General features: G+C 35.8%; 1 pseudogene; it reads right to left on the bottom strand.

The window, feature by feature from the left end:
• Positions 1-2005: 2005 nt before the first annotated feature.
• Positions 2006-4080, bottom strand: LOC142630629 (mogroside I-E synthase-like; annotated as a pseudogene).
• Positions 4081-13950: the final 9870 nt, after the last annotated feature.

Below are 13950 nucleotides of genomic sequence, written 5' to 3'. Positions count from 1 at the left end.
AAAAATAAAATTGCATCTATTGTTAAGCCCTTTTTTCTTCTTAAAATTCAACTTATTTTTAAAGTAAAACTTTATTTTTATCTAATTTTTTTCAAATAAAATAAATCAATAATTTTTAGTTCATTCAAACTCTCACTTAATGAAATTTCAATCTTTACTTGCTCCCCCTAGCTATCTCTGTGTTTAGTAGAACCGTATAGTGTGTTTTGTACTGATAAACACTCAAAGCCAAATAGGGGGCATCTGGCAACCTACTAAAAAAGAAGGATTCAAACAATTGGAGGGCACATTAAATTGTTGTGCAAAGGTAAGTCAACAACACATGATTGAAAAATACAGAATTTTCTTTTCTTGATGAAGATGATTAAAGCACAGTTGAAATAACATGATAAGCCTAATTGTTGTCGACAAGTTGCCTGGCTTCTGGCTTAGGTCCTTATTCTATTTCTTCTTTTCGGTAAATGCATTCATGCAAACAGCATGGACTAACGGGACCAGTTTAGAAGCTGTTTGGATTGTATTTGTGAAAGTTGTTGTGTGATTGTGTATAATGATTGAATAATGAGCGGAAGCATAAAAAAAAAGTACATTCAAAGGTTTATGTGGTAGCCTAACGGCCTACATCTATAATGGAAAAGTCCTTGATGGCTATATTAAACACTTGTATTACAATAAATCCAACATAGGGTTTATATGCTAGAGAATACTTGACTAACATTAAGCTAACCATAGACTAACTTCAGATTAATATATTTATTTTACAAGTACATGAGCCTACAATTAGTTTGGGCCCCACTCGGGCCATAATATATCTAACAGTGTTTTTGAAATTTCTTTATAAATCTAAAAAGGTTATGCCAATATATAATTGTATATAACATGGGTATATAGAGTGGACTAAATTCTAGACTAAAAGGATTGAGTTTGGGCATATTATATTGAGCTAATATATCTCTAACACGTTAAAAACTTGATCTAAATGAAATTTTAAAACAAGTGTTTGTTTAGTGAGAATATTAATAATTTGAGTCAGCCTGCAAGAAGGAGCTTTGTGAACATTCACAAAAAACATGGGCTATAGCCGTGTTTTTTTTTTTTTTGGTTAACAAAGGAGCTCTGTGGCTCGTTAGGGTATCAAATCTCAAGAGATGGAGAAGAAGATGATATACAGGGGAAAAAAATTCAAACGGGTGATTACTAAGAACTGAGAAGAATTGAAGCCATGGGGGCATTTTCTTACTAAATTTCCACCACGTTTTAGTGAAAAACACGAAGCTGAAAATGAAAACATCTAAAGATGTTCAATTTTCACATTTGCATAATACTTTTGGCACATGATCGTTAATTAAGATGGATTTTCAAAAATAGTCATCCAAACCTATATTTTTGGTCTCACATGATTTTGTTTTTAAGTGTTAAAATACATTTTGAGAACGTCAATTAAGCAAGCCCAGGTTAGACCAGAAAAAGATGATACGCCACACCTTAATTAGGTCGTCACCTGTACTTGTAAGTGGGTTTAGTTAGTGATCTAATCTGCGTCCACATAACGACAAATTATAGTAAAATTACAGTCATTCTTGATAATTAATCAAATGAATAGTCACCGATTACATTAATATCATGAGTATATACCAAGAATTTTGTAGTTCAATTGGTGGCTAATTACTAATGTTTTTAGAAAAAGTCCCTAGAATTCTAATCTCTCTTCTCTCACTATAACTATCAAATTATCAAAAAAAATATCAAGATGCCAAAAACCTTGCAGCTGAATTAACACCTCTCTATGTACAAAGTGTTTGGAGGTCTAAGGAAGAAAGGATTCAAACTGCGAAATTAGTAGTATGTTGTAATTATTTCTCAAAAAAAAAAAATCAAGATTGTACAATTTTTGCCATAAATAAAAATTTTATCAGAGGCCCGATTTTGATTTCGCAAAAATAATTAAATATTTTGATAGTAATATAAACTTGGTTCTCAGTATCAACATTAATGAAAAAAAAAATTAAACACACAAACAAAGAGCTTAATTATTCATTACACAATAAGGATAAATAATTATACAAAAGACGGAATGATTTGAATCAACCGAAATACTTCGATCAGAATAGCCCGGTTTTTAGGTGGGTACATATATCTAGGGAATAAATTTATTATATGGTGGTTGGTTCAATAAATTTTGGTCATATTGGCCAAAATTTATAACTTTTTCACAAACTCCTCTATGTTTTTATCTGAACTTCCACCTTCATCCACTGCCTCTATAGCTAATTTCTTCCATTTCATTGAATTCTTTTTCATCTCTTTCCCACTCTCTCCTTCCATTACTTCCCTTATACAAAACTCTATTTCTTCTTTGTTAGCAAAACCTTTTTCGTCAAGTTTAATCCTAACCCCTACCTTCCACACATTTACAATGAACTTTGCATTAGTTCTTTGATCTGTCCATTGTGGCATAGCAACCATTGGTACCCCCAAGCTCAATGCCTCAAGCGTCGAGTTCCATCCACAATGAGTCATGAAGCACCCAATGGCCTTGTGAGCCAATACTTCAAGTTGATTACACCAACTCACAACCAACCCTTTTTCTGTTGTTTCTTGTACAAAATTAGCTGGAAGCTTTCTGTGTTCAGAATCTCTAACTACCCATAAGAAGTGGCAATTGCTATTCTTCAATCCCAATGTTAGCTCCTCCATTTGGTCTGCTCCAAGGGATGCCAAGCTTCCAAATGATATATAAATGACTGAGCCAGCTTCCATCGTGTCTAGCCGCATCCATCTCGGGCTTGAACAAGCTAAGGCCATACTCTTTGTCATCTTCCAACCGCTTGTCTAAGTAAATTGATGGAATAGTTGGTCCAATAGTTTTAACAGGCCATTGGCTTGTCATCCAATTCAGTACCTAATGGATTACAAAAGAATTTATCATAATAATAATAATAATAATAATAATAACATAATCGACTTTCAATAAAAGCTTGTAAATTACAAAAGATGGAGAAGATAGCAATTATAGGATGAAATCTGGAATTATTTGAAAGAGAAAACGTAAGGAATGTGTTCTGTAAAGTAAGCAAAGCTAAAAATGGAAGAAAAAAAAAATGTTGAAGATACTGTTACAAATTTTGCTATAGAAAATTTTGAGGAAGAAGAATAATTTATTAATTGATGTCAGAAATATAATTGGTGCTACCATAATAACATAATCAAATAACTTCTTAATGACTTTTTTGTTATGTGTTTTAAGTGGTATATGTATCAATATGAAAGCAATTTCTTAGCTTATTGGAGAAACTTAAGAAAATATGTATCAATATGAAACTTAAGCCAATATTTATCAATATGAAAGCAATTTCTTAGCTTACCTCATCTTCCAACTCATAGACGGTGTTACAAAAGATCCAATTTGCTTCATCAATATTCGATAATTGATTCAATAAGTTTTTAAATAAAGCTCGGTACGTGCCAGTATCAGCCATGAAAGAAGGTAGATCATTGGCTCCTAGTAATGGCATCGAGGGCAGTGATACTGTAGGCTCTTCTAAGGGCAGCTTTAGTGTTCCTTTATAGGCATGATAATAGATTGCATTAACAGCACCAGACTGAGTGAAAAATGGAGCACCATCTAAGCCTAGTTCCCGAGCTATGTTTAGAGCCCATGGCATGACTGAGTCATACACAACAAATTTTGGAGGGTGTTTGGAACTTTTTTGGGTTTCAATCAGCTTTGTCAAGCTTTGAGAGAGTGTCACTCTAAAGTTTTCATAGTATTCATCACTGTCACTGGTGTCAAAAGTTTTACTTTCTGTAGATCCATCAGAGATGATTTCTACGTTGATAGTGTGGCTGGCTATGGCTTTCACTGACTCACTAATAGTGGTGGTAGCTACTAATGTAACTCTAGGACCCTTTGAGGCTAGGCGCTTTGAGAATTGGAGCATTGGGTTTATGTGACCTTGTATAGGGTATGGAAGTACTAGGATATGAGGTTGAGTTTGAGTTTGACTCTCCATTCTCTCTGTCGATCTCTGTATGTGTGTGAAGAAACTTAGGATGAAGAATTCATGAACTGGGAATCAAATATATAATTCATTGGTTGAATAATTGCATTAACAAGTTGTCCTAGATGCTTTGCATATCTCATGCTTTTTCCCACCTTCCAGTCCAATGACCTTGACGAGTAAACGGATTTAGGCTCATTTTGTTAGTTGGGTGGCCTCATCTTCACAATGTTATGGCCTGTGCTTTGCCTCTTATATTCTTATTGCTACGTTTGTAGCTGCAAGAAAAATAATAATGTTGTTTGTTCTGTTTAGACCCTTTAAACCAGATTGTATAACCCAATTAATTAATCAAGTTGATTATTAAGTTTATTATTCAGATCTAGATCAAATAAGCATATCATATCATGCACAATAGCAGAAAAGTAAATAACACCACGATATGATGACATAGGAAAACCGATGAAATGAACTATTTCGAGATTAAAACCTGGAGAGGATTTGACCTAACTATCCTTAAAGTAAAGCAAATCAATTATAAGAGAATTGAAATTTTTACAATCAGATTTAACCTTAAATCTATTGCTACCTCCAGTAGTAACTTACTGACACGACCATGTGTAAATTTCGAATCCACAAACTCCTTCTCTCCTTGGATTTATTGCAACACAAACACCCATACTTGTGATTTTGAGATCTCACTTAAAGGTTTCAGATCATCACTAGTAGTTGATCTTGTAGAAGCAACTACGTTCTACCACCGCTTGATAGTAGATCTTGCTCCGGTAGATTCTTGTGTAGTTAGAAGATATAAAAACTCTCAAATCTCATAAAGAGTAACACACAAGTCTTCCAAAAGTCTAAAAAACGTAGCTAGAGTTTCCCTTTTATATGTGGACAAGTTAGAATAAAACCCTAAACATTTTTGCGGGCATGGGTCTGATTTAAAATTCAGCAGAATTACTTTTTCTCTAATTCTCGATCGGTTGAGCCTAATTCTCGATCAATCAAGTTTGGCAGATTGTGCTTCCCTTTTTTACGGTCAGCTTGAACTTGAAACTTAAAACCTACACCTTTGAGTATTGCCTAACACATAGACTAGACATGTTTTATTCTCAGTTTACCAACACATACAAAATATGATTCTAAACATTTAATCCCAAAACTTTATAAGCTAACAAATGTATTTGGAATGAGTGATGGTACTGTGTTTTGTATAACATCATTTATAATCTTTTATTTCTATTTTTTTTCTTTTTTGAGAAGAATCTTTCATTTCTAGTTCTTTTTTTTTTTTCCCGTCATTCAAAGTACAGCTTGATGATTTTATAGAGAGAGCCAGATCATTAGTAATTATAACTTAAAAAAGTTATAAGTGGGTATGAGAGCTCAGATTTGTGTTAAAACACAAGAGCTATTTAGACCCCCAAATTTCAATTACAGCTCGATTGATTTTACACTAACTTAATACTAAGTGCGCAATAGTGTAAATGTGAGCGGATAAACAAACAAGCTACTCTAATCCATAATCATAGCAACACAACAGTATAATGGAATGTAAAAGAGTAGGGAAGAGATATGCAAATACAAGATAACACGCCGATGTGTTATCAAAGAGGAAACCGAAGAATTCGGCGAAAAACCGCTCCGCCGCCCTCCAAGCGGTAATCGATCCACTAGACAATCAGTTGAGATACATGGGTTAGCAAGAGTCCCTCCAAGCCTAATCTACCGGATGTACCTAAGCCCTCCAAGCTCCTACTCCAACAAGGCTACTCGAAACCGTGTCTTGTCTAGATCTCCAGATCCCGCAATACGCCCGATTGCATCCGCCAAAACTTGGCTTCTTCCAATGCTTCCCAACAACACCAAATCCTCACTTGACACTCTGAAAGGTTGTGGTAAGTGTTTGGGCTATCAACCTCTCAAGGATTTAGAAATGGAGAGGTAAGAATAAAGGAAAACCAAAGGATTGTGTGAGGAATTGTGGGTATGAAAATCTCACACTCTCAAGGGTGGAGGCTATGGTTTTCTCTTCTGAAAAGCTCTCTACTCAATATGTGAATAATGATGGTATATATAGTGTGGTTGAGAATGTAGTGGAGCAGATAGGACAAAAAAGCAAAACAGACTGTTTCACAGGTGTCTCGCGAGAAGGCCTTACTTTCGAGACACTTGCAAAAACCAACTGTCACCATCTGTCATGACTCTTCACATTCTAGTCATGTGCAGAGCACATGCATCTCTTCGCGGGATGCTTAGTCGCAAGATACCCATGAGAATTCTTCTGCCTTCAAAAGCTTGAGTCTTTACATTCTCTCTCTCACACACACTACCCTTACAAAAAAAATCCCACATAAAATACAGGGTATAAAAGATTGAATAAAATTACAATAAAATTTAGCACGGAATTAAAGCCAATACATAAACAGTTGTAAATCACAACTTTACAATCTCCCCCTTTGGCTATTCTGTGATAAAACACCCTATAACAGACTCTAGACTTAACGTGAGTTTGGGAACAGTGACAAAACTCACTCACACTTAATCTAGAAGCTGTAAAGCACTTGCACGAATACATCTGTATCCTGAAACACTCGCACACAAACAAAACTTTCATTAAGCTTATGACAAGTTGAATACAAGGTACGTATATGAGCAAGTATAATACGATCAAGGTAAACAACAATATATAAGCAATGTAACATAACTTGATCATACAAGAACAGTCATTACAAAATGACTACAATGATCATTTAACTAGTAAACGATCATCCGGACACACAATGCAATTAAGTGCATAGCAAGAATCAATTGCATGTCCAAAACACTTAACCAATGCAAAATACCAAGGTACTTGCATTAAGGATACACGATCCAACAAGGGCACAAGAGTGAAGTACTCAAGATAATCTTTAAGTACACAAAAAATGCTACAAAGTAAAGATATAAACACAAAGTATTGGAAATAAACTGAATTAAATTCAAAGTACTTAAAGCTTTAAAAGGAAGCAAAGTAAAAGAAAGAGTTCTAGACTATGTCATAAGCAAATAAACTACTAAACCACAAAAAATTAACCAAAAGTCAAAGTCTCTATGTATCTCCCCCTCAAAAAGTGCTACTCCCCCTCAAAATTTTCTCCCCCTTTCTAATTGAAATGGCCAAAGGATCTAGTCTTTATCTTCCTCTAGTTTCCTTTGAACTTAATCCAATTGGGTTTGGAGAGAAGTGAACTTTCTGTCGATGCAAATATGATGGGAGTGCATGATAGAGACAAGTAGGGATAGTTTGGTGCTGATTTCTTGCTTAGACGATGAAATGATGTCTACCTTCTCGTCTAGAGCATGAGAGCTAGAGCTTGAACTAGCCTGAGGATTAGTATTCTCTTGCTTGGTTGCCTTTCGAGTGTGACTAATGCTAGCATGGAGAGACCGTGCACTGATTGGAGTAGGTCGTGGGTATGGTCTCTTATCTTCCAATGGATGAACACCTTTCAGCTTTAGAATTTTTGAGATAAGGCAGCTAAAGGGAAGGCAGTTCCTTGAGGCAGTCCTCTCAGTAGTTTTGCAAAGGATGTGAACAAATGTCAATCTCTTCATTATGGACTAGGTCATGGAGAAAAAAGGCTCGACCGAGAATCATGTACCCAGTACTTGAGAGAGGATAGAGGTTATGGAACACGATTGATGTGAGTAGCCTCAATTCGGGTGACAATGATGCAACACTTACCGCTTTGCCAGTGGAAGAGAATTCCAATTACTTTCCTAGAGTTTCCCGAAAAAAATCCTACTTGGGATCTAGCTCATTGTACACCGGTGGCTTTGGAAATAAAGCCCAATTGATACGAAGAATGTTAGCAAGATAAGTGGGTGTTATTATGAAATACTTTCCTCTAACCCAACATTTTAGCTCATCTCCCTTAGCAATGGCATTTGAATAGAATTCCTTTACCATATTCTTGTATGATTCAGCAAAACCTGACAGAAGGAAATTCCAATCCTTGGTAGCAAACCATTTTGGAATGCTAGTATCTAGAAGAGAGGCTTGGTCCATTACTCTCTCAATCAACAAGGGGGCATTTTTAAAATATTTCTCATAATTCTAAGATGCAGCTTGTCAATATCATAAAGCCCTATAGAAGATCTGGCCCTTTTTGGCTTCGGGGTAAAACTATCAAGGTCTATCACTGGTTCTCTTCCTTTGCTGCTTCCTCCTTTTACAGCTGATTTCTTGAAGGGTGACATCTGCAAAACAAATATAAGGCTCAAGAAGGAAATGACAAGCACAAAACTTGATTAGATTCAAGTTAGTCCAAAACACAAGTAAAAACATCTTCAAAACAGAGTATAGTAAAATTAAAACAACATGTTATAAGAAGTAAAACATGTAAACATGAACACAATGCAGAAAAAAAATGACTGTGCATGTGTGTGCATGTGCTGATGCATGTGTGTGTAGCAAGTGCTGCATAGTGTGTCCCGCAAGTGTTGCATAGTGTGTGCCTTGGTGATGCATGACATGGCATTGAGAGGCACAAAATGGGAAGAAAGTGTAAACCACATGCCTAATGGTTAAAACATGTCAAGCATGCCTAATCAAGGGTAAACCCAAAAATTGGAACTCATTTGAGTCTAAGATAGCACAAAAATGTCACTTGGACAATTTGTCAAGCACCTAATATGCAACCGAGTTCTACAAGAATAAACAATGCAAGAACATGGTGAAATCTACCTAAAAACATGGTTAAAATACCACAAGGGGCCAACACAAGCACAAACACAGCAAATGGGACTCAGTCCAATAAAAAATTTGAAGAAATTTGCACAAAAGTTAGAGTCCCAACACATTTTCAAAAATCCCCAATTTTGTTAAAACCCTAAGATAAAACTGCAGAAATCTAAGAGAGAAATGAAAAAAAAAATGTTTAGATAACATACCTTGAAGTGATTTTGCAAAGATTTTTGCTTGAAAGAGATGGGGTTTGAGTGAGAAAGAGTTTTGGGTTGAAAGGGGTTCGAGAGGCAAAGTGAGGGAAATGAGACTGTTTAAAAAACATGTTACATCTGCTACATAAAAACTGAAAATATGCATTTTTCGCAAGTTAGAAAGTCGCGAAGTTAGTCGCGAGACACATAGAACCTTTCACGAGAAGCTTTTAGTAGCAACACAGTTGCAAGACACTCGCGAAAGTTTCTGTGTAAACTTGAAAAATTCCAGATTTTTCTTAAAACCATTTCGAGAGAAGTGTTTAGTCGCGAAATAGTCGCGAGACAGTAGCGAGACTCTCTGGATGGAAATGTGAGTTTTTTAATTTCCCTTAACCATTTTTTCGCGGGTAGCTCTAAATCACGAGATACTCACGAAAATGCCTCTGAACCAGTTTTTGAAGAAAAACAGAAAAATGCATTTTGAAACAAAAACTTAAAGAACATAAGTATAAAAACACTTTAAAAAACATAAAAAATACTCAAAAATCTTTTTGGTTTTGATCGACAAGCACTTGAGTATACACATCACATTTGATCATGTACAATCACACATATGAAATAAGCATCCATTGAACAAAGTCTTGTGTGTTATGTGTGAGTATCAAATGTGGAATAGTCCTTAGTCTAGAGTGAAACTTCAATGATCAATTCAATCAAGTCATACACGACTAGTACTAAGTCAAGTAGACTATCTCAATTATAGAAATGAACATATATGATCTCCCACAAGAAATTGATTACATGACTTTGGAACTTTTCATTTGGCTTCTTTACAAATCATAGTATTTGATCATTTTGAACAAAATACATCTCATTTTGAGATTGATGCCTAAAATTTTTGATATTTCAACTTTGTGAAAGAGCATTTGGCTTTTTGAAGCACCATACATTTCAATACAAGTCGCTTTCCCCTTTTTCCTAGTCAAATACTAGTATGTGCGACGACTTTTGCAGCTCAATATCTCTTTTCGAGATTTGACATTTGACATTTGATGAGCTCTTTAAACAAAAACATAAAAACGTAGGAAAAAATATAGGCACAAATCTATGCAAGTATCAAGACCAACAAGACTATTGACTAATCATTCATGACAAGTTTAAAGATCAATTTACAACAATTACACATAGATTTCAAGATATGTCCCATAAAGATAGATGTGTATACAAAACAAGCTAAGCTCGTAAATGTACTACATCATTAGTACGAATCTACTAGGCCAAACTCACATGTGATATACACAACACAAGCGATCAAACTTTTTGAAGATTTTTCAAATTTTTATAAGTTTTTGAATTTTTCAACACACTCAAAACAAAACATGAAAAGTAAGATCCATAAAAACACAAACAAAAACAGCTAGCAAAAGAAACATGTGTACACATGCACAAATGACCTATATAACATATATGCAACAAAGATCAGCATAAGGTCATAGAAGGGATGAGATTCAGGGGATACCGACATCAATGGTCTTACGAAGAGATTCAACTTGAGCACCATCAAGGGGTTTTGTGAAAATTTCTGCCTTTGGATGTCAGTGTTGATAAACTCCAGCCACACAACCTTGTTCTCCACTAGATCTCAAATAAAATGATACCGAATTTTGATGTGTTTCGATTTCGAGTGTTGAATTGGATTTTTTGACAGATTTATGGCACTTGTGTTATCACAAAACACACACATGGTGTCTTGAGTGATTCCATAATCATTCAAGAGTTTCTTCATCCACAAAAGTTGTGCACAACAACTTTCTGCTGCAATAGATTCTGCTTCAACTGTTGACAGAGAAACTGAATTTTGCTTTTTGCTCATCCATGACACCAAGTTATTTCCAAGATAAAAACAACCACTAGAGGTGCTTTTCCTATCATCAATGCACCCAGCCTAATTAGCATCTGAATATCCAGCTAAGCACTCATTTGAGTCTTTTGAATACCAAATTCCATAATCAGAAGTACTATTGATATAGCGGATGATTCGTTTTACTGCTGACAAATGGGATTCCTTAGGAGCTGCCTAAAATCGAGCACACACTCCTACACTAAAGGCGATGTCTGACCTGCTTGCTATGAGATAGAGAAGACTTCTAATCGTGCTTCGATAGAGTGTTGGATCTACCGCCTTACCAGCTGGATCAAGACTTAATTTTGCTGATGAGCTCATGGGAGTGGATGCATGCTTTTTGGAGTCTAAGCTGAATCTCTTTACAAGATTTTTGGCATATTTCTCTTGAGAAATAAATATTCCATCTTTCCTCTATTTCACTTGAAGCCCTAAGAAGTAGTTCAGCTCCCCCACCATGCTCATTTCAAATTCCCTTTTCATTTCTTCTGAAAATTCTTGAGCAAGGTGATCAATTGTGGATCCAAAAACAATATCATCCACATAAACTTGAGCAACAAGGAAGGATTTCTCATTTCTTTTAACAAACAATGTTCTGTCGGCTTGACCCCTTTTGAAGCCATGATCTACAAGATATGAGGTAAGGCTATCATACCATGCTCTTGGTGCTTGCTTCAACCCATATAAAGCTTTCTTCAGTCTTAGAACATGGTCCGAAAAATGAGGGTCTTGAAACCTTTTTGGTTGCTCAACAAACACTTCTTCGTTCAGAAGTCCATTCAGGAATGCACTCTTCACATCCATTTTGTATAGTTTGAAGTTCATAACACATGCTATGGAGAGAAGAATTTGAATTGACTCCAATCTTGCTTTTGGAGCAAATGACTCCTCAAAATCTACTCCTTCAACTTGGGTATATCATTGAGCCACCAATCTAGACTTGTTTCGAACAACCTCACCATTTTCATCAGTCTTATTCTTAAATATCCACTTGGTACCAATAACATGTGTATCCTTAGGTCTTGGTACCAACTCCCATACATCATTTCTAAAGAATTGATGCAGCTCTTGATGCATGGATTCCACCCAATTCTCATCTTTCAAAGCTTCTTCCACTTTCTTGGGTTCAAATTGAGCAAGATAGCAATTGTATGTCACATGATTCAAGCTATAGCTCGGTTCCCTTCTCAAATGGAGTCCCTCATCTAAGTCACCAATGATGTTGCTTATAGGATGATTCAGACTCACTTTTGATGATGGTTTCTTAGATGTAGAGGATTTCTCACCAATATCCTTTTTGGAGATGACGTCATCTATGACCACATTTATTGACTCCATCATTGTCTTGGTGCGCTTGTTGTATACTCTATATGCTCGGCTATTAGTGGAATATCCTAGGAAGATCCCTTCATCACTCTTAGCATCAAACTTCCAAAGATTTTTCGTATCGTTAAGGATGTAGCACTTGCTTCCAAATACTCGAAAGTACTTTACTTTTGGCTTCTTTTCTCTCCAAATCTCATACGATGTTTTCTTTGCTCCAGCCCGAAAGAAAATCCTATTCCCAATGTGACATGATGTGTTCACCGCTTCAGCCCAAAATTTTTGTGGAATGATTTTATTGAGAAGCATCACTCTGGCCATCTCTTGGATCACTCGATTCTTTCTTTCCACTACACCATTCTGTTATGGCGTTTTTGGAGCGGTGAATTCCTATTTGATACCATGCTCATTGCAAAATGCTTCAAAGTTTGCATTTTCAAACTTCTTCCCATGATCACTTCTTATTTTGACTATGGGAACTCCCTTTTCATTTTGAAGCTTCTTACATAACCTTTCCATCTAGTCGCATGCCTCTGACTTCTCTCTAAGGAACTCTACCCAAGAATATCTTGAGAAATCATCAACCACCAACATGATGTATCGTTTTCCACTCAAGCTTTCTGTTCTCATTGGACCCATTAGATCCACATGAAGCAACTCCAAAGGACGAGACGTAGCCACTACATTAACTTAGGGATGGGCTAATTTTGTTTGTTTTCCCAATTGACATGGACGACAAACATTGTTCTCAATCTTTCCAAACTTTGGCAGGCCAATCACCACTTCAAGCTTTGAGATCTTTGCAACTTGCTTATAATTTGCATGCCCAAACCGATGATGCCACAATTCTAAAAGATTTACTTGAGCACTTTGACATGATATGTTTGGCTTGGGAACAAAATCATAGCAATTGTCCGTGGTTCTAAGTCCCTTCAAGACTTGAACACCTTCTTCATTGAGAATTAGACATCCTTTCTTTGAGAATTGAACTATGAAGGCTTCATCACATATTTAGGTTATACTCAGCAAGTTCACTTTTATACCTCTTATGTAAAGAACATCAGTCAACAAGGGAAGTCCTAGAATATCAACGGTTCCCTTTCTAAGAACTTGCGAATGGCTCCCATCTCCAAAAGTCACAAAGCCATCTTTCTTCTCCTTAAGAGTTCTGAACAGTGCTTTATTTCCGGTCATGTGCCTCAAACATCCGCTGTCAAGATACCACAAGCATGAATTAAGCACTTTTAATGCGGTATGAACGAAAAGACAAGCATGAGATAAACATTCTTGACCTTTAAAGATATTCTCCTCTTCTTTTAATTCATTCAAAGATGAGTAGAGTTTTCTCTTCAAGCCATCAAGCCTATCACACAAATGTCTATTCCTTCTCTTGTATTTAGCAATTAAGGAATTAGACTCACACAAGCTATTATGTATATCATGATTTCTTTGTACTAAAGATTTCAGCATGTGTGCAAAAATTCTAGCATGTTTCTTAGACTTGAATAACTCTAAAAGTTCATTGCTAGGACAATCCTTATATATACTTATAGAGTCATTTTCACAAATACATGAACTACACTTCATGTTAGCCTTAGCCATAACACCTACCAAAGCAAGGCATGGGATCTAGGATCGCACTTAGGTAATAAAACCACAGCAAGTGCACCCGCTTTGATACCAATTGAGAGTTTAGATTTGTATTAAAACACAAGAGCTATTTAGACCCCCAAATTACAATTACGGCTCAATTGATTTTACACTAACTTAATCCTAAGTGCAGAATAGTGTAAA

Source organism: Castanea sativa, chromosome 4 (assembly GCF_040712315.1).
Source record: "Castanea sativa cultivar Marrone di Chiusa Pesio chromosome 4, ASM4071231v1".
NCBI classification, from domain to species: domain Eukaryota; kingdom Viridiplantae; phylum Streptophyta; class Magnoliopsida; order Fagales; family Fagaceae; genus Castanea; species Castanea sativa.
The sequence above is the reverse complement of the archived record's forward strand: the minus strand, read 5'-3'. Positions and strand labels throughout refer to the sequence as shown.